Source organism: Pelodiscus sinensis, chromosome 6 (genome assembly GCF_049634645.1).
Source record: "Pelodiscus sinensis isolate JC-2024 chromosome 6, ASM4963464v1, whole genome shotgun sequence".
NCBI classification, from domain to species: domain Eukaryota; kingdom Metazoa; phylum Chordata; order Testudines; family Trionychidae; genus Pelodiscus; species Pelodiscus sinensis.
Window position 1 is genome coordinate 72,688,362 of NC_134716.1, and position 21,862 is coordinate 72,710,223.

Below are 21,862 nucleotides of genomic sequence, written 5' to 3' on the forward strand. Positions count from 1 at the left end.
TATCATGTGAATAGTAACACATTGGTTTGCATTTCACAAGTGTAGTTCTGTGCGTAAATTCAAAGAACAAGATGGGTGAGTGTGCGTGAAAAAGCTACCCAACAAACCCTGCAACTGTCAAACTCTTACAACTGGAAATGCACGAGGGTAGTTTCCAAGGTGCCAAATAACACAACAATATTTTTTATTTTCATGAAAATCAAGTGCAAAAATTCTACTGTAATAAATACCCTATTAAAAGTGTCTTTCTCGTGCCCCAATGGACTTGCGTTATTGCTCATGTAAGGAACTGCAGGGAGTTCTTATGAATTGTATATTTCTGTTTACACTTTAAAAATAATAAAATCTTTTCTCTTCTAATGTGCTGTTGTTTGCTGATAAGCATTTTTCTCTTCAGAGCCGGTTGTAGATGTTAATAAAAACACCGCATGGCGCAATAACAGATCAATATTTTACATCTTGCTGGTGGTGGTCTGACTCTGTTGAAGTGGTAATAGCCTAACATCAACTTATCATGACAGCTCTTTAGTCTTTGTTGGCTTCACACTGCCTACACTTATGCTTTAGATGATTAAGTATAAGGAGGAAAATCCTCTCCTGGATGTTTTGGAATTGAAAATGGAATTGGGCTTTTCTACCGGATAGAAAAATGTGATTTACAAATGATATACGAAAGAGCAATTCCCTCTTCCAAAAAGTGGGGAAAGAAGATCTCATTCACGTCTTGCTTTATTTGACCCTACGCTTACCCTACAGGACATTTCGGATTAAGGGATCGGAGACAAAATGATGTATTATTAATGTACCAAAACTACTCTGAGACTAGAGCCAACTAAGATCTTTGGAGAGCGGAAAGGTGTTCCTGCTTCTGTAGTTATAAGGGAAAGCCTTCCTCTTGTTGGGTTCTTCCTATTTCCGCTAGTGTATTAGGAAACAAACACAGAGCTCAAATGACTGGACTCAAGTTAATGACGCACGGTTGTTGCTGTAACTTCGAGGGTTTATCAGTACTTTACCACACTCCTGAGCTTTGCAGACAATGTAAGTCGTCTGTACAAAAATTTATCTAGTTAAAGTTCCTGGTCTTTGGGGGGGGGAGGGGGAAGGAGGATAGGCGGAACCCGTTTTACCACCAAAACGTATGTCACATCCAGATCCAGGAGGATCTCTCTCCCAGTTTGAATCTTCTTGCTTGTACCAGAGTAACTAACTGGGAGCTTCTTGAATTGTTCCTCTTCCTTTTAACTAATAGTCCATTCATCTCCGTGCAATGCCATAAAATAAAAATCAGTTTGAGCCTGGGAAAGTTTTAAGCAACACTTAACAAAGCCTACTCGCTAAAGCATCAGCTTTGTTATCCAGGGTTAGACTGGAAGCAACAGTCTTAAGAGTATCCTAAATGTGAAGAATGTTCTCTCTGGGCATAAGCTGTTGAAAGGGAAAAATAACACAAAAAGTCGATTAACAGTGATTCTGGAATAGATGGAACCATCAAAGCATTCCAGCGTTTATCTCCAAATCTGTGTAGTGTAAAAAGGTAACAATGATAGTCTTAAACCACACTTAGGAGGGATGAATGTTGATTTAATTGATTCATTTGGATCGATGTTTTTAAAGTTTCACACCACTGATCTTTCATGTAGTGATGTCTTTAGCAGTCAGCGGTCTGACATGAGCCTTCTCAGATTTCATCACTGGGAAGCTCCATGACATCTGAAATTATGCAACAGACTGTGGAATGGTAACTTTGGGACTGGGAGACCCAAATGGCAAAAAAGATGTACGAGGCGGATTGGATTTGAAGGGGTCTTGTTAGTTTGTCACAAATGAGTACACATTGTAACTGAATCAGAAGTCTGAACCTTGCCCCTTCCCCTCTCTAACCCTCTTCTCCCTCCTCCCCCCCCCTTGCAATTTTGAAAGGTTTAAAATGACTCGGTGGGAAAAATAGTCCTTAAACGTTGTGCCAAAAAGTACATTTTAACTCTAAAATACAGTTCTCATGTTTAGTAAACAGTTAGGGTTAGAAAAACGTAATTGTTTAGCCCTTCAAGCATAGCCACTTTGGGAGTAAATCTTCATCTGAATTGATAATTTTCAACACATTGATTATAATAAATCGATTGGGTTTGACTTTCTCAGTCTTAATCAAAGGAAGGTGGGATTTTTTTAAATGGGAAGTGAACGCATAGCTTTCCTGTCGCTGAAACAGGAGTGTTTTTCCCTCTAGGAATTTCACTCAAAAGTACAAATGGAAAGTGTCATGTCTAAGAAAATATTGCAGCGTACTCTACATTAAAGTCAGTCCAAATAAAAATAACCTTCCAAGAATGAGTACCTCTCTCTTTCCCTCTTTCGTGCATTATGGTGACATTCTATACAGTGTGAAAAATGAACTTCTCGAGAAACTTGGTAGGAGATGTCATTTGTCACTGTAACATCCATCATAAGACCTCAAATTTTCACTTTTCTGTCTCATTTTGGATTGCATGTGTTTGTGGCTATTTCACCAGATCAGTGACAGCTCTTTATTTGCATAATTATATGCTCTGGTCTAAAGAGAAAACTAACCCCCAAATTTCATGGGTCACCAAACTGCGACAATCAATGTTTTATCACGTATGCTAAGCAAAACTTAAGAAGCTATATGAAGTTTCTTGGGGAGTTTTTACTCCTCAGAAAATTAAAGATTGTGTGCCCCTTGAATAGATGCAAAACTCTTTCCAAGCTCTTTGTAACTGAGTTCTGTTTGAAGGCAAAAACTAGAGATTAACAAGAAAATCTGGATTTTAGACCCACTAGCATTACTTCAAAGTAGATTTAGACAAGCAGCTTTATAGCACTTCTAAACTTCGCTATTCCTAATACTGTAACTCAAATTTACAGCAACAGCAACAACAAGTTTGGACAATCAACTCCCATCCATCAGACATATAGTTAAGAGGGGGTTTGTTTTTAAATTTTAGCAAGGTTTTATTCCTTAACTGGAACGCTCTCTGTGTCTGTCTCTCTCTCTCTCTGTATAATACACACAATTCGACATAAATATGAACAAAATTGATTTTCTGTGCAACAGGATTTATTCAGGTCCATCAATTGCACAATAATCGCATGCCCCAGTTATGACACAGTGTGAATTTTGAACTTGCTAAAAATGTATTCTTCTGAAAAGTATTTAGTGAGACCCACAAACCAACATTAAAAGTAAAGGTGCCCCAAAAAACGAAGTAAAAATTGTTGGTTTTTTTTAAATTTTGTATATTTAGACTTCTGGGGCATTAGTCAGAGCGGTAGGTAGCCAGCAAGTGGTAGCGCTCTGTAGCATTTTCTTAAAGCACTATTTATGTTATTTTTGTTTTATAAAGTCATGGTAATTTTGACTATCTGTTGCCTCCAGGGAATTGAGTTTAGATTTCAGAGCTTATGTTTGGGTTCCCTTAGTCCTTTTACTAAGAAATTGCCTTTTTAAAGGAACTTTGTAAAACGGTTCATTTCAGGTAACATGTGGCACTAATTTTCTTACCATTTATCAGGTACAGACGATTCAGTCATCGTCATGTAAAATAAATAGATTGGAAAGTTGTACCTTTTGAATCTGAAGAGGAAAGGATATGGGAGTGCTACGTTATTTCAAATGAATGAAAATGCTTATCCGAAGGAATCTGCTTTTGGCCAAACTTTTTCACCCTGAAAACTTCGTTAGTTACGTCTATAGATGAAGAAAAAATAACCAGCAATGATTTTAATGTGCCTGGTTTTAATAGTTACAAAAGACAACGATACATCTCACCTTTTTTTCCTTGTTAGAAAAAGGAATAACTTCGTTTTCCGCTCCCGCCAGAAATTGTATCACCTTTTAGATATGTCTAATACTTGTCTTGTAGAAAAGACTTCAAAGGGGTTCTGCAAAACAAATAAAACAAAAGGAATCTGAGTACAGCCAAACATCAGATGACTAGACGAAAAGAAAAGTGAACACGCCGAATCTTGAGCAGATTTCTGCATTATGTATCTGCATCTTGGATCCTTTTTGCCCCCAAAACTTTAGAGGGAAATTGATCAAATTGATTTCCCGACAGCAAATGTTTGCAACTAAAATTAAGCAGTTAACTACCTTTCCCCCTGTCTCCCCACTGCAGCTGACCTATATGAATCTATTGAGGTCAGGTAAATATAACTATTTCCAGGGGACAAGCGCCCATCCTGACTGAGACAAAAGTCAGTTATTTTCCACTGAATTCTACACAGAAGAGAAGTGACCCTTCGGAGGCAAGGCCTGGTTTTCTTTCTCTTTTTCTTTTTTGTTTATTCGTCGTTTTCACTTCTCTTTACTCAAGCCCCACCTAATCCCCTACTGTTTGGCAAACTAGTATCTCTAGACTTTTGCGTTCAAACGATTTATTTAAAGCTGGGATCTCTGACACACCAATTAGATAAATAGCTTCGCCACCCCCACCCCAGCGGACAGTTTCACACCTTCTCTTGATAAGCGCGGCTTTTTACATGATAAAATCGTGTTTTCCTCCTTACAAAAGTACTTGATGTGAGCCCCTGAACAGCTAACTGTCAAACTAACTCTCCACAGTTATGCCAAGGTGTTACCTGTATGCACTTTTTGAGGGAAAGCCCATTAAGACTACAGGGATCTTGCAAATATTGATCTAGTAGTTGGTAACAAACATGAAGTCAAATGCTGTCAGTGTCGATCATTGTGCCAGTTGTTTCTGATTCTTTTCCCTTTTCTTACGATTGAAATGTGGGTTCTAGCTCCCACTGACCTGTTAATGTCTTAGCTAAAGACTGATTTTTTCTCACCCCCCTTCAAATACACTTGAAATGCTGTTTGAATTTGAAGGATCTCGCTCCTCCCCCGGCTTTCCTGCCAAAACATTGTTAATTTGCTTTTTACTTAATGCTGGGGAAAACAGGGTCCCAGTTATTTGGTTGTGTTAGCTCTTGCAAGGCTTTTCAGGTTTCCCCATATTTTAGTATCTGCCTCTTGTCATAAGAATCAAAGTAACAATTAAATTCTGTAATAGGAAATGCAACCGGGATATGAATAATCAAGAGGAAAATAAGTTCTCTATAGCAGTTGTTTGTGCGTTTTCAGGTAGTTTGCAAATACTAAGGCTGATTTTGTGCCCATTTGTCCTAAGGATCTTCACGTTAACGAATCAGTGGAGAAGAAATGTGAAAATATATTTATGGCAAATGACCTTGTCAAATAGATTTATTTTTTCTACCGTTTATCTTTGTTGAATGTCACTCTAGATCATACCTGGTGTACATGCATATTGTTATTTCATTTATAAACTGGGGTAATGCCTCTGCATTTACTCAAACACTTTATCAAATTGTCTGAACCTGAAAAACTTCAGCTCAGCTTCCTTTTATCTGCCTCGAAAAGACTTCCTCGTGCGAAAGGGAAAGTATGTTTTAAAATACACGATCGTAAATCTGCCCCCCCCCCCCCCCCCCCCCGCTTAAACCGAAATACGATTCAAGTCCGGCTTTATAAGGGCATGGGGGAAGGCGTAGAACTCCCGAAAGATGGTGTCTAAACTGTGGATTTATGGGGGGGAAATGATTTCACATGGATGAAAAACGAACCTTCCCTGCCGTCCTTATGTCCCTAACTCGGTCAGGATTCGGTCCGAAGCTAGGGCAAAACGAAGTGAAGTCACACGTGAGGCTGTTCTGTCTCTCGCCTTAGCACCACGGACAGCGCCTAGTTCTGAGTTCACTTTCAGACACAACTTTCTATCCCTCCTTCACTCAGCTCAGCCAAACCCCCTTTCCCTGCGGGGCTGCTGCCTCAGAAAGATCCCGATCGCTTTGGGAAAGTTAGTTGCTGGTCTACGATTTGACCCACTTCAGTTTGTAAGATCCCCGGAACCTGGATAATGGTTCAGCTGTGAGGTCACCTTGTTCGTCCCCTCTTAGAAGACTCATTCTGCGCTTTCCAATGTCGGTGACTCTGAACTCCCCAGCTAAGTTTTCGTTTTCACCTTGTAACTTTTTCTGGATAAACTTGCTACCGATGTCCCTCCCAAGTCCCCCTATTCCTCTCTTCTCTTTAAGATGGAGCTTTTCCTTAACTGCCCTTTTTAGATCGCTTCCCCTTCTCTCTCCTCTGGATTTCTTGCTCAAGAAAAATCCAACCGCAAAACTTTTTCACAGCTACACTCCCACCCGGCATACATAGAAGAGTCAGGGTGCACCTGGCCTATTGGAAAGGGGCTTCCGTCCTGGTCAGAGCAGCTTGATGAGCTCTGGTGCTTCCAGACAGCTTGTTAATTACAGCCCCTGGAGGCTCCCGAGCCAGAGCCCAACCTAGCTAAAGAGCCTGACAGCAACTTACTTGACAGCAGGCAAGAAAGTGACAGTAAAGTATATGGCTAAGTCTCGCGTCTTCTCCCGTTAAAGCATCTTCCTGTTCGGATGGTTGTGACTTGAAGCCATCATTTCCCTTTTGTTTGGGTGCTCAGGATGTGTGCAAAGGGAGAGACGCCCTCTGTATGTTTCATCATTTCACTGTCATTTTAGCAAAGTATCTAGAGCCTTCCAGCTTATAAATCGAGCTATTTACGTGTTAGTTAGTCGACGCAGCAAGAGGCACACTGCTTATTAGTATGTTTCACTCAGCCTCTGTTTAATATAGATTCCTGCATTTGCCTCTCTGATCATTCTAAGGTAATGCATAACTCATAAGGACAGGGGACTAGTTAGTAATGATTTGCAGCATTATTTGTTACATTTCCTGTTCAAACTAATGTTACATTTGTTTAAAAATGAATCCACAATAGTGGAGGGAACTAATTGATTTAGGCTGTTAACGGACCAGAAAAAAAACCTGTTGCCAATTTTTAAAAAGCATTCTCTTTCCTGATCCGAATTGAAATATCAGAATCTATCTAAGATCGTGACGGGAGTTTTATCGTTAATATTATTTGATGCAATACCCCTTTAAAATATTCGGAATGCATAAAATTATTGTTAAAGTGAGTTCATGTTCTCACTATTTTTCTGGGGGTGGATCGTTTCCGATTGGTTCTTCTGCTTTGCATTTAGTGTGATTTAACTCAATATCTAGCGAGACCATCAGTGGTCTGGGATTCTGAATCCTTGTTATGTGGTACCATTGTCTTCGTTAAAAAAAAATAACTGCAAAACTCTAATGTAACTAGCTGTTCTAAAACAACGATCGCGCCCCTAAGAAATCATTTTATTTTCTACTGTGGGGAAAATGGAAATCCAAACGAGCAGGAATGGGGGAAAGTTTGCGTGGTAGCGAAGAAACCTGTTGAATACTTACAACTAGAGAATATGTCAGTATGTATCACATTAGCCTCTACCAAAGACAAAGGTGTTTCTAAAAACGACTTTATCGGCTAGGCAGCCTTTTAATTAAAGATATTTTTAAAAAGATAAAATCTTAAGTAGTTGGCCATATTTAATATTGATAAATTACTTTTTGGGTCTGATTATTTAATGCCCTCCTAAATTACTTAATAGGAGAAAAACATTAACTAAGATGTATTTTCCTTTGCAAGTGTAGCAAGAAAAATGATGCAAGCTGGTTTCGTTGTTTTTAAACTTTCTCGGGGAAGATTTGATGATTTATCTGACATGCTTTAGGATTATTTTTTTCTCAAATATATTTTATATGCTCTCTTTTGCGAATACTGAGAGGAATGTTACATATTTTATCCACATACTTTTATGTAAGCTAGAAAGTTCCTTATGTTAGCAGATCAGACCTTTTCAATCTTTCTATCTACATGACCTTGCGAGTAAGTTTTAGAACTAAATTTTAATCAGAAGAAAATAGGGTTTTTACGTACAAACACATGTACTATCTAGAAAAAAAATCTATTTTGAAAATATTTATATAATCTATAAGTGATCATCTGTATGTCTGGTACACTGAACGTTTTCAATAAAAATAGCATATTGTTTTCTTTTCTCTCTCTTCAGCTGGTTTCCCTCTTTAATTCTATTTCTTTCCCCTGGTACACGTTTATGAAATCCTTTTCATTTTTTTCCCTTCCTGTAACTCTTCAAAGTCGTTTTAAATGACTTTTCTTGTCTTTTGGCCATTTGTCAAAGTCAAATGTACACTGACTATTTAATGAAAGAAAAGCGTGTCTGTACACTATACGTGCAAACATACATTTTACACACACACTTTATTTAGTTTCTTGAAAATCAATAATCTCTCATTTATTTCCAAAGTGTCAACTATGTGTTTGTGGGGAGAGTAATTAAGTTATCAGGTAACATTACTGATTAAAACTCTATGGTTGCCATTTTGTAGTTTCTCTTGATGGTCTGAAAAATAAGTTCAATATCATATTTGTAAATAGGGGGACAGATTCTGATCTTACTTACCGAGTTCAGAACTGCTCAAGACTGGTATGTTTAGACAAATGTCTGTGTCTGTCTATACCACAGGGCAATTTCCCTGAGACAGATATAAAGCCTGCCATTTCCCCCGCCAAACCATCAGTGATTCAGCTGAGTTTTGTCTTTTAATGGCAATGACGGTTAGAATAGATGGTGAACTGTTGGAGGAATTGGAATAAATTCCCTGATGGAAAACAGCATCCTCATTAAAGATCATCCATATTTTTATTCTTTCTGTCTCTAATAAGAGGATTGGATAATACTGAGCTTCATATTTCATACTGTGGAGAAAAAAACAGACTATATGCCTATGTAATGCCTAACACTTTAAAGTCAGGGGAAGTGAAAATGTTGAGTGATAGGGATGATGTACATTATGAAAGAGAAAAGACAAAACTAACTTTCTTCAGTGTTTCTGATCCTAAGACTCTGTCGTTGGAAAGAGGAATGTCCAAAATACGTTCCCACTTATGAGCACTAAGTTTTAGATATTCTCAATTCCCTAAATATTTGTTCACCGAAATCAATCCCTAACCGCTTTTAATTACTGTTAAATTCAAAGCTAAATGCGTACAGAACTACAGCCGAAGGGGAGTTAAGACAGGCAATCTTCTCAGCTAGATGACGTTTTCCAGGAAGATAGAAAGGGATTTGTTAATTTATGAAGAATTAGAACTATAACAAAAGCCAAACTCTTCAGCATTTACGTTTTTATTATCAGCTTTCAACCTTGCAAAACTAGAGCCATTTGCTTAACTTAATCCGTAACATATGTTTGCAACAGTAGCAGATTTTTTTGGTGTGTGTGGCTTGTAGCTGATCAAGTTGTAAATTTTCCGCCTTAGGTTTTCAGCGCCTCCTAGTTACAGCCTAACACCTAGAGAAAGGCTTTGCAATGATCGCATAGCAGAGAAACCAAATGATAATAACAAATAATTTACAAAGCTTTTTCAAGCGAGACCGGCCAAACTCATTCGCCTTTATTCTTTTGAGAAAAGAGGATGCCATATTTCTGAGAAAACGAGTCAGAACGATCAGTATAGCAAAACTCTCTCCTTACACCTATTTGTAATAAAGCTCTATAAATACATAGCTGATATTTCAGTGATTACCAATACAGTTCCCCTTTTCACAGGCAACTTTCCTGAAGCTATCACGGAAATAATGATAAATGCTATGCAGTTGCCATCTTGATTTTAAAAAGCGCAACCTACAGTATATTTTAATTAATAATGGTTTTCACTCTCTATTAGTTTTATCTGTTAAAAGTAATTTTTACATTAATGCCCTACAGAGAAGGGGATTTTAACCTCAAAAGTATTAGTTTAAAAATCAAATAATTGTTTTTTAGTCTAAGAAGAAGTTGAATAAATGTAGCCCAGTGACCATAATTCCGTACACATTAAACGTTATTGATCTTTAGGTATTGACACCTGTATTAAGTATAGTTTCTTCATAGGCGTCTTAGTCCTAAAAAAATCAAAGGCTTATATTTGATTTAATGGCATTTTCATTTTAACTAGCTCATAATTGTTTTGATCAATTATCAGAGTGACAAGACAGCTAACCTAGTAGGTAGGACGAGTTTATCTTTATATTGAAACTAGACCTAATGGATTCATGTATAGAGCAGTGCAACAATTGCAACTCAGAGTTTCGAATTGCTGATTTTTTTCATTGTTCAAATACAAATTAGGTACATATTCATAACTGCTACGACAGTGTTTCATTAGGAGTTTTAAAACCTGCGTTGCCATAAATGAGATCTCCGCCCATTTCAATTTCTAATGCAATGGTTTCAATCCGGCGCTTATTTTTTCAGATCCATCATTACATTTCTCAGTATGTGTTTAAAATTATTATTGTTGTTGCTGTTAGGTATTGGCTCCGCGTTTCTCAAGTGGAGCTAGAAAACCCGGGACGATGCTAAAAGGCAGCTTTAAGTCTGAACTGGAAGAGTCTTGAGACACACAGCGCCATCTAGCCAACAAATTTAGAATCAAAGCGCAGGACAGGCACCTTGAGTAGAGAGGAAGAGATGGAAACTTACACTCCCTTCTCCCCAGTCGTACCTGGACTGAGAGCTCTTCCCTTGGCAATACATCACCAGCAGACAATCCATACACAGAGTTAAATGTTCTGTGTCTCCTTTCTGTTTCGTAAGGGACAGCTCCACTCTTTGTCCTTCACGTGTTCTTCTGTTTATTAGAATAATCTATTTCTCAATCTTTTCTAATTAATTGATATTTGAACACTTCCCACATACAGTTAATTATATATCTAGGTAGAAGAACACAGTGCACCTAGGTGTCAGTTATTAACCTTGAATATTCATTATCTCCAACTAACATCTTTAAGAGAAAATATTGATATAAAAGCTTCCTGGTGGTACCCATCGCGGGAAGCAATCACGAATCTATAGCATGGTGCTCTGTATCACCCTACCTGCCCAAACCCTATCCTGATACACTCAGATATTTGAAAGTAAAACAGGAACACAAGGTTTCAAATACTGCAAGACATGGCCCCGATGTCTTGGGTGAAACTTGGATTAAAGTTTTTTTTTAATCAAAAATATTTTACACGGCCTTTCTACAAGACATGAAAACGAAGGCAGCGTATATTGAATCGCTAAGTTCCCATCTTGTTACGGTTACCCTTTATTGTGGAAACTTTTACGAACTCCTGTGGGAAAAAGAATGCTTCTAAGTCGCGCTTACATGATTTCTGCAAAATTCCGCAAAGACACTGATGATTTGTGAAAATTGCAGCCGGTCCGCAAATATATTGGAGCTTTCGTAATAAAGAAGAGTCGTTATAAATTCCCCATCCCAATCACCTTCTGCGTATTTGAAAAAAAATAACTAACACAAATACACCCTAGGTATTAGAATATCTTTATTGCCAGGTCCTTTTAAAATTGCAACTTCATATCTTCAAAATGTTCCATCGCATAGACATATGCTAGCCGCAGAGTCATGTCATTTACTGTTCCACAATATTGCTAGCATTGTTTTTTTTTTAATAACTTATTGATCCGGCTTGTGTCTATATCAGAGTTCTAAAATGTTATTGGATGTTGTGCTAGTTTCTTTTTTTAACAGCACAGCGTATTTAAACAAAACACATTGCACTCGTATTTAGGAAAATAAACACTGAAATATTTCAGCTGATGTTGAAAGCCTGATCAGAGCTTCCTTCTCTGTAGCTTCTGGATACTCTGAAAATAGGTTTTCATTTCAAAGCGCAGACGTTTCTATGTCCAGCTAATGGACGTGGAATGTATGAGTGTCATGATTGCAGAAATGATGAAATTAGCATTTAGATAAGAACAGTATTAAACTATTTCGACAGGCTACAATATTTAACCTGAACGCAGTAGCTGAAAGAAGAATGTGCAATGCCTCTTGGACGATAAAGTGTGTGTGTAACATGTGGGGGAAAGATCTGAAGTTAGCCATTGGGTGCGAATCTCTCTCTCTCTCGCTCTCTCAAGTTCATAGAAGCCCCTGAAGTGCAGATGCAACCCATATGCAGAGAAACTAGAGGCTGCATTGAAATAAAGGTTTAACTTCCTTGGTATCTTCTTAAATAGCACATTTCACCGCCAATATTTTCTTAAACATGTGACCTTCTGCACGATAGGCTACCCAGCTGTTTAATTTAACATTGATTTATTGCTTTTAAAAGTAAATTTACACACACGCCAACAGCACTCCGTTTTGTTTCCCCAGACCCAAAGATTTATTTTCTACTTAGCGCTTGTCTGACAAAACAATGTCCTTTAACTTTATTACACATCGATGAGGAAATCTGTCTTATTTTTGTTTGGATTTATTGGTCTGTTACTTGTGGGGACTTTTGATAATAGAGAACCGCTAAGGTCTGAAAATAAATATAAAATGAAACTCATACATGGAAGCAAATACCATTAAAGGCATGTGCATATATTTGATGATGTTATTGCATACGCAGACATGCTCAAACACAACTGGAGCCATGATCATAATTATAAAGAGGGAAAAATCATTTTAACTGTGAACATGCAGGTACTTTTCTGCGGTGACAGGATCTCCCTTCAGTTCACGTGAAGAAATGGTCTCTAATATCTGATGGCTCTTTGGGAAGACTGTCTGGAAACATATCTATATAATTATTGAATGGAAAAAATATAGGGTTATCCATACCATGCTGCCTTACCTCTGCGCAGTAAACTCCCAATTACCAAATCTATGTGATGGCTGAACTCAAGGGAATTAGGATGTACTTTGAAGCAGCTTTTACGGTACACTTCATCTACGTTTTGGTTTTCTTTAGTTCTCATTAAAGGGCCACTTTCTTCTTTTCACCGATATACTGTCTTTGTGTTCTTCATTTCACACTCTTCTCCCCTCCCCCCCAAAAAGAGTTCTCACAACTTATCGGGGGGAGGAAAAGGAGGCAAAATAATAATAATAAAAGCAGTGGTCCTGATTTTTTTAAGTGCAAATTTTATTAAGCAGGCGTTATGCTTCCTAACGAACGGTCCTTTCTGGCAAGCGCGATTTTAGGGATATTATGAAAGTATTTATAAGGGGGGAATTAGAAATGCATGCAGTGTGAGCAAATCTTTTTTTGAGCTCTGGGCTTACTCTCCCAAACTGATTTCTCACAGAGGCATCTAATAATCACTTTCGAGATGTTCAAATGAGGACACTCTCTCTTTTCTAGTAAGAAGTGAAGATGTGACAGGTTTTGTTATCAGGGGTATAGTGAGAGCTTTGTAAGATATTCCCTTTCTTTCCCCATAAATACACCATCTTTAAATAAAGACCCCCTGTCTTAAAGCGTGACTGCCCCTGCTGGCTTTGTCCACTTTCTGTCCGGTGCATCCACATAAATCCAAACTTCATGTCACTTAACATATTTTAATGATTTTACCAATCCAGGCAGGATCTTTAAAAAAAAGTTAATGGAGGGTCCTTTTTTTTTTCCCTATTGAAGCAACTGCACACTTTTCTATTTAGCAGCACGCCCAGATTCATAGCAAAATACAAATAAAAATAAAGAGAAAAGCTGTGAAACCTTGAAAATTCTTCTATTCATATTAGGAGCAATTTTCTGTTTGGCCTTTGAAAAAGGGCCCTGTCACTCAGAAAGGGGCCATTTCTTTAACCTCTCTCCTCTACATCCACAAGGCAGCCTCCCCTCCTCTCTCCTGCACACACACACACACACAGCCCACCCTCTCGTCCCCCACACATAGTTCCATCCAACAGGGTTGCAAGGAGTTGCAAAGATTAGAGATTTGGCGTCTTTAGCCAGACGAAAAGACCCTCTAATCAGAGCAATGGTAGGCCACAAAAGCGCCAGTGAACAGCTAGCAATGTCCGCTCTGCAGCACAGTTTCTAGCGGGAGAAGACAGTTTTATCGACTTTAGTGCACAATCTTGTTTTTCTTCTAAGCCACACTTCATATGAAGACCGGCTAAGGCCCAGCACCTGCAGCTGGAGGGTGGGGGAGACTAAACTTTTACGTTTGGAAGGCGCAATCGAAATGTAACAAAGTTGTATAATATATAATAGGGCTATATACCTTGAGAAGGTACTTACGTCATTGAAGATTTTCATATGATACGCATGTGAAGGTATATGTGTGTGAGTATATTTTATATATGTTATTTTAGTCCTTACAAACCCAGAGATTTCCCTCTTCTTCCCCTCTCCCCCCACTGGCATAAATGCACTGATGGGAGAGTTTGAGACACTTATATGGGAGGAAATAGAGGGTCAGTTTTGGTCTAAGTGGAACATCTGCAAAACATTCAAGCAGCTTTTTCTGCGAAGAATCTAGCCACTAATTGTAGAAATAATAAAAAAGGCACTAATGATTATAGCTCCCATCCTCCCCCCCCCCCCCCCCAGGCCAAAGCTTAATGAAATAATTCCAAGGTTTGCCTCATTTCCTAATAGTGGATTTTTTTAACCAAAAGAAACAACTTTAACTAAACTTTCCAGTCACCTTCCTGAAGGGAGTAGGCTTGGTAAATAAAATGTAAATGGGAATGCTATTAAACACAGAATAAGATACAAGGCTTGTGCATAGTTCCGCCTTGATATGCAATTAAATTACAGAAAATTCCTCTTTAAATAATATCGTTTGGAATCCTTCTTTAAGATTCAAGGATGTCTGAGGTTAAGTAGCTTTTAAAACGTCAGTTCTAAATGGCTTATGCAATGAATAGCTACCTTTAAATCCTAAAACCATTATAAATATGCTATACATATGGATGCCAGTTTATCTCTACATATTTCTTTTTAAAATGAGGAAAGCATTCATAAAAAGCTCCTTGGCACACTTTATTTTAGGAAAGCAGATGTTAATTTTTTCACGTATCATTTTATGACCAAGTACATGTGTAACATTGGAAAGCATCCAGAACGCCTCTATTATTTGCTAAATGACTGTTAGTTGAGGCATATTATTCTCTGTATAACCAAGGTATAGGTTATATCAATAAAATAAACATCTGTGATTTTTACCAGGAGAGGAAAAAAATTAAAAGGTTCTTATAAAAGTGGGGAAAGCATGTGTGTAAGAAGAGCACACCTGCAATGGGGCAAATGGGCTATTTATACTGCTCTGTGCAAAACAGGCTCTGCTGTATATCAGAGCTTAGTTACATTGTTTAAAATAAGGTTAGAAAAAATCTTCCATGCTAAAACATGATTGTCATCGCAGCTTTCACACAAGGTGATAACATTGACTGGGCACTATTTAAAATGCCTTGGGATGTTATCTAGGCAAGTAAAGCTTTAGCATATGGTTTGGCTCATGGGAATGTGTTATGCAGTTTTCTCCACTAAGTGTCTAAGTTTGAGAATTCCCATCTACTTCAAGTGACTCTCATTCACTCACTCGTTACCAAAATATCTTTGAGATACGTTCCTATGTGTAAGTTGCATGAGGACTCGAGTGCATGGGATAAACCAGGCAGAGTGCAGTGGCATAATAATTAACCATATGTAATATTTATAGTTCTGTAATGTTTGCTAGCGCGAAGGAAAATACAGTCAATTGAGGTTCAACAAATATAGTGTTATTGACGAAATATAACGAGTAATTACACATATATTTATATATACACACGTGTGTATATGCACACAGAGGAACATCTATTTATTAAATGTCACCAAAGCTCTCTGCACCTAAATGCAGCAGTGACAGACTGTTCCTTTCTGAGCGTTGCCCTGTGTAAAGGGGCCAGGGAGGAGGTTTTTAACGTAAAATGCTACAAATATGAAAAATAGGTCACCAGTAAAATTGGTCTCAGCATGAAGTGTAATTGTAACAAAATGCTGCTGAGTTAAAATCTAGGAGCTAGCTGGCTGTGGTAGCACAATCGCAAACCATCTGGTGTGTATTAAAAGTGGCGCTGTAAATATTGCTGAAAACTAATGCATTATCAGCTTCTATAAGTGCACAGGGCCTACAAGCTTTCCATATGTTGGAGTGTGTAGATGTAGTGGAAAGGAGAGAAAGGTGTCCTATCCATCAGGAGCTTTTCAAGGGTGGTTTGCCTACTCCTTATGGAAGTTTGTCCCAAAAGAGAAAGCTAGGAGGGGAAAAATAGAGAGGTAAGATCTCTCTCTCTCTCTCTCTCTCTCTCGGAAGAGGATAGGGTAGGCAATTGCTGACGTCACTCCACATCAGTGCAGGAAAGTAAATGCTACAGAGGGAAGAGTTCATCTGTTTTCCATCACTTGTAAAGTTTTTCTTTTTTTAGAGCTAAACCTAAGTCGAGCGGAGATTTTCCCCTTTTTAGCCTGATTTCTAGAAAGTCTTTTTGGGCGCTTCCCCATTTTCCGGCTGTCCCTCAGCCTTGTGCCTAGTTCAGTTCAACGTAAGACACTGATCAAGAAGGCAGCACACACACACAAATAAACAAATGCCTGAGAGTGAAACTGCACCAGCTACGTCCATACGACAGCTTTCTGCCAACAGGAGCAGAGGTCTCCTATCTGGCATTTCTTTAGTCCAGCAACTTTTCTTCCCTTCCCCTCTCTGACCCCGTCTGCACTGGCAGGAGTTTCCCTGGAGTCAGATTCACCTTCCCATTCAGTAATCACTCCACCAATCTACTTTCCCCCCCGTTTTCTAGCCAGAAAACTTTGGCTGTCAATTCAAAGCCACTCCCGTCTCCCTTATTGTACAGAGGTCACTTACTCTTTCTCGAAGTTGGACTGTGTTCCTTAAACTTTCCTCTTCCTTCTCCTCTGGTCTTCGTTTGCTCGAGCTTTCTTTCCCATGTACACGCAACTCTTTGCTACGAGTGCTTTGTGTGGATAAACCTGCTGGTAATGACACCCCAAGTGCAATCAGAAAAGAAGTAAAACTCGCTTTTTCCCCTCTTTCAGGCTGCATTCCCTTCTGACCGCTGCCTTCTTTAATTATGGGAGCTATATTTCTTCCCTGGGAGCCATTCGTGGGGGTTTTTTTTAGGTGGAAAGGCGTTTCTGCTCAGTTATTTTTGAGCAGGGACCAGTGCCCCATATCCAGAGGCTTTGAGTGAAGTGCAGATTGAGACATATCGGGTTCCCTATAAAAGGATCATTTCATGTGGGAGGTTGGACACAAAGTTTGGACTCGTGACTGGCATTCCTGAGAGACATGCATATTTTAAAACAACAAAGCCAGCCCGAAAGAAGGCTTAGAGGGAGGGAAAAAAAACTTGGAAAGAAGTTACTAAGTGACAAACATCTGTCAACATGGACTAATTTGTACGCTCGCTGGAAAAATACCTGACTAGTTTTATTTATAAGTTCAGGGAATAGCATTTAGTTTGCAGTAATTTGTGTGCACACTTTATCCTCGGGAATGCAGTTTCAAATGGATGTTTTTGGCCCAAATGTGGAAGTTTAAAAAACCTCCTGGGCTTTGGCTTAAAGTCAGAACTCCTCTTTTCCCCTGGCTGTGTGTGTAGAATTGTTTCAAGAAACAAAATATTTCACGAAATACTTTAACCGACAAATAACCACGGCAAAAAGTAAACAGTGGTGTATCACTTCTGCTTTAAAAGAGCAATCAGTGCGGTTTATCCTTCAATAAAAAAAAATCAGCCCTTATTTGATCTTAAGTGACAGCAGGGAGAACATATACACATGAGCAAACCACAGCAATGCTTCCTTCTCCAAGACTAAGGCAAAGTAGCAAACACTTTTAAACCCCTCGCCACAAGTGTTGCAGATGTTAAATATGCATCCACATCGCAAGTTCATTAAGTGGAATGGAAACACAGTTGTACAGCTCGGGGCCAAAAACAGGTATGTCCCCCGCTTGTTTTTTATACGCTGCATCCCAGTGAACCAAATGGAAGGTCACTGTACAGATCCCACATATAAATCTGTTTCTGGAAGAGATTGGAAGACAAAAGGAGAAGAGGCCTGGTGGTGAGCTGGATATCTCTGTTAGTTGTCAGTGCAGGTCCCTGGGAAGACAGGGAATGCTAATGAGCCTTTGCAGAACAGGCTGCAAACTCTCTCTCTCTCTCTCTCTCTCTCTCTCACACACACAGAGAGCCTCTCTCGCCTCCACCCACACAGTGTGATCTGAAATACACTCTCACAGAGTATCCCTGTGTGCTTCTCACACAGAGACACGCAGCCCCCTTTCTCAGACACACACTGCCTCAGCTCCTATATACATCGAATCGCTGTGTCTCTTACACACACACACACACACGCACACAGAGCCCCCCTCTTTCCCTCTCCTCATACACACACACACTCACAGAGAGAGTCTCTTTAAGTATAGGGATCGATAGCTGACCCTACGGTTTGGCCAATGCTTGATTTATCTGGCCGAGCAATGATATTATCAGCCTTAAACGTTATATACAGCAAATGTCTCCCTAAATCAACACAATAGGATAGCTTACAGCAACCAGGCTGGCCTCCCTTAAAGAAGAGCCCTCCCTTCCTTCTTTACAACTGGGGCTATTTTATATCCTGTGGATCTGGATTTGATCCATTGCTTTAAGCTTGATGGAGGGCTCTGCAGGCAAGGAGATGTCTATACACTATTATACAGCCATCACTGAGCTTAGTAAGCCTGCTCCTCTTGTCGCCCAGCCCGCACGGCTCTGAAACGCTCCTCACAGTAGCCTTATTTTTCAAAATTGGGGGAGGAGGGGGAAGACGATGCTGTTTCCCAACTCCCCTCTTTACTAATTGTTTTATTTACTAGCAATCACCCTGGCAAAGCGATTTGGTATATTTCACGTTGCGCCTTGGTTTGCGAATGGACAGCACGTGGGGGTGGGAGAAAGATACCAGTCCCCTATCCCCGCTATGAAGGGCACTTCCTTGCCCAATTATGCAGGTATTTCTATTTTAGCTATAACTGTAGCCAGGTCAGCAGCAATAAACTGGCCCCAATCACCAAGGTCGTAGATTTTTACACCGTGAAACCTTACAGCAGCTCCCAGCCATATGTTGTACTTGTAACTGACAGGGACATAAAAGACTATTTGCCCACCCTAGACCTGCTTTACTTTGTTTCACAGGTGGTTGCACCTTGCACCAGAGGAACGATGAGAAAACATCCAGCCGGAAGTTCCATCCAGCCATAAGTTCTAACCGAGTCTCTAGCAGGTACCCGGGGGCGTTATGAGGAATCGCTGTAATATTGAAGGCACCTTGGCCAACAGAAGCCTTTGTGATCTGTGTATGCCGTTTCCTCCTTATTCTCCAGCTATTTTGCGCTGAATGGGGCTGGGATCGGAGGGGGAGACCGAACTAGCTCGGGGGATATCTAAGTCCAGATCCGTCAATGAAGAAAAAAAGCAAACCCAGGTTGGGGAATGGTTTCGCTGACAAGGAGGGATAATAAATGAGAGGCGCTTTCAGATAGATATCTCAGACGTGAAATTGCGCCCAGCTGGTTGTGTAAGCAAACAAATAGTTTCATGTTAGGGAATCTCGACTTGTGGCTTGATGAATAGAACACGACAGAGGTAAATGGCTCTTTAACTCATTTAAGAATAAAACTCTTGGGCTTCCTAAGTGGAAGACCTGGTGACGCCATGGATCCTGAGCGAGGACTTTAACAAGAGTTTGATTAGTTTCCACTTGTGTTCCCAGAGTCCCCTTTCCTCCGAGGAATCATCAGTTCAGTGATGTTGGGAAACCCGGCTGGTGTGCAAGGTGGCAGAATAAGGTGTTGGAGAAGAGGATAATGTTTAAGAAAAGCAATCACTGAATCATTGCAAGGTATTAAATTTCGTTTGCGCTGACGCATATGATGTAAAACCACATCAAAGCCAATGGCAGCGACGCTAATTAGAAAATGGCCACGTCTGATTTTAAAAAAAATATTGTGGGGATGCACCTTGCCGGTTCTAAAATGAGAATAAAACTGATATAAAGCCCCAAAAAGGTCGGATTCAGATTCGGAGGGCGGGGGGGGGGGGATAAAAACGCTCCACATTAGCCTTTTGAATAGTCAAAATGTCCCATGAAAACCAAGGAAGTACCTCGCCAGGATTTGTAATAACTGGGTACATATCACAAGAGTACATCGCTTATGAATGTCTCTTCACTTGATTATTGGTGATGTAACTGGTGGGAAAAAAATCTCTCGCTCTATCTATTCCAGTAGGCTGTTCCACAAGGCGGATAATATGCACTCGCACTAGTCTAGCAGTTCCTTGGGGATACTTCCCTGCGCTTCCCCTTTTTGATTTATAAGTGAAGCTTGTGTCTACAACAGTTTAAATCTACTTCAAAGAAGCTAAAGTTCTCAGTCGCTCAGTGAGTGTTTTTGTTGAAAAGGAAACGTCTGACTTTCATATGTCACAGGTAATTTTTTAAAAAAAGAAGATACTTTGTGTTAAGCCCTTTCCATCTGCTAAAATACATTTTCTCTTTGTGTTTGGAGCCAAACACAGTTTCCTTTACATTAGACAAAGTTGAATTTACTTTTCCTTTATTAACTTTTACCTTTTAATGTCATCTAACATGACCTCGAGCCATGGGCATTGATAAAACGCTTTCTATAATATCCATTATTTATTTCATACTAAAAGAGCATTTTACATATAGGAAACCCTGCCTCTGTAACGTATTATTTAATTCGCCCCGTTCAGTGGTGTTAAGCTTGCAGTAAAATGTGCCACTTACAAGGCTTTTTTAAAGTCCACCTCATTTTGAGGGACTGACGGGAACTTGAGCCTTGTCTAGCCTGTAAATGTTTCAAATCGCTTTCTTCTCGGCAGGTTAAGGAGATTGACTCAGAACGGCCAAAACTCGACTCACAAGTTGTCTGAGCAGCATGGACAACTATGCTCCCCAGAGTCGTGTGGCCACATATTGAAATATATACAGGCAAAAGAAAAGGTCAGATACCATTCCTCCCTCCACGTACTTAACACAAGACCAACACCAACGAAACCGTAACACTTGCACTATTTATTGAAGTTCCCCGAAGAGTCAGAAGTCATCCGTGACAGTCTCTCCAGAAATCTTTACATCAGCTGTGGTTCTCCTTGCCATTTGGAAAAAATTCCAAATATTTATTTGATTGACTAGAGAAGGCTTAATGGGAGAGTGGGAGGAGTCCAGCTAGCGAGTGTGATGCCAAAGGTATATAGCCTTTTGTGTCTGTTGCTATCAGGGCTCTCTAAACCCCTGCATTAGCATAAGTAGATATGTTACAGATTGCTGGGTTTCTGAGTGCTACTGCTGACAAACTTCTAATGGGCACATCCTGTTACTGTACCGCGAAAACACTAGCTGCTTAGTAAAGAAGTATTTGTGGTGTACTTTTTGCAACTAGTAGAGTAAACCCGACTGTGTTTAACACAACCACCATCAAATCTATAAAGTTTTCTAAGGGGTGGAGTGTGTGTGTGTGTGTGTGTGTGTGCGTGTGCAAAGGAGTCAAAGAACGAGTCTAAGGCTACACAAAATAGCACCGAGGACAAATTTAACTCGAGCTGCTTTTAAAACCGTACACAGTATGTAAGAACAAGTCATCAAAAACTTATGAAGGGGCCCTGACCCTTCTCCACACGAACATTGAAGCAATATAATGTGCGACTGTGACAAATGGTACAATATTTTCAGCAAATATATAAATGCCCAAGGACTTTGAAAGTGGCTAAAGAAAATGTTCACGCCCACAATAAATAGTTTATAGTTAACACTTCAGGACTGGATACCATAGATCAGCAACACTTTAATAAGGGAATTAAACACTTCTGTCTAATCACATATATGGCAATAACTGCAGCTCGTACACCTCATCTAACCTGCACGTTTGGTGGCAATCAGTGGGCTATTGTTATTCCTAAACATGACCATTAATTGAAAAATACGTTTCTGACCTACGAAAAAGTTTATCTGTTTTCACTAGTGGGATAACATTGTAATGAATATATTTACATCTCATTGGCGGAAAGCTAGATCTCTCTTTGCT

General features: G+C 39.5%; 1 long non-coding RNA gene across 1 annotated transcript; it reads right to left on the reverse strand.

The window, feature by feature from the left end:
• Positions 1-508: 508 nt before the first annotated feature.
• LOC106732646 (uncharacterized) lies at positions 509-17,274 on the reverse strand. Its single transcript, XR_001368917.3, has 3 exons — positions 16,613-17,274; positions 3,791-3,903; positions 509-1,428 (listed from the first exon to the last, which is right to left on the reverse strand). It is a non-coding gene; the product is annotated as an uncharacterized LOC106732646 (long non-coding RNA).
• Between the last annotated feature and the right edge of the window lie 4,588 nt (positions 17,275-21,862).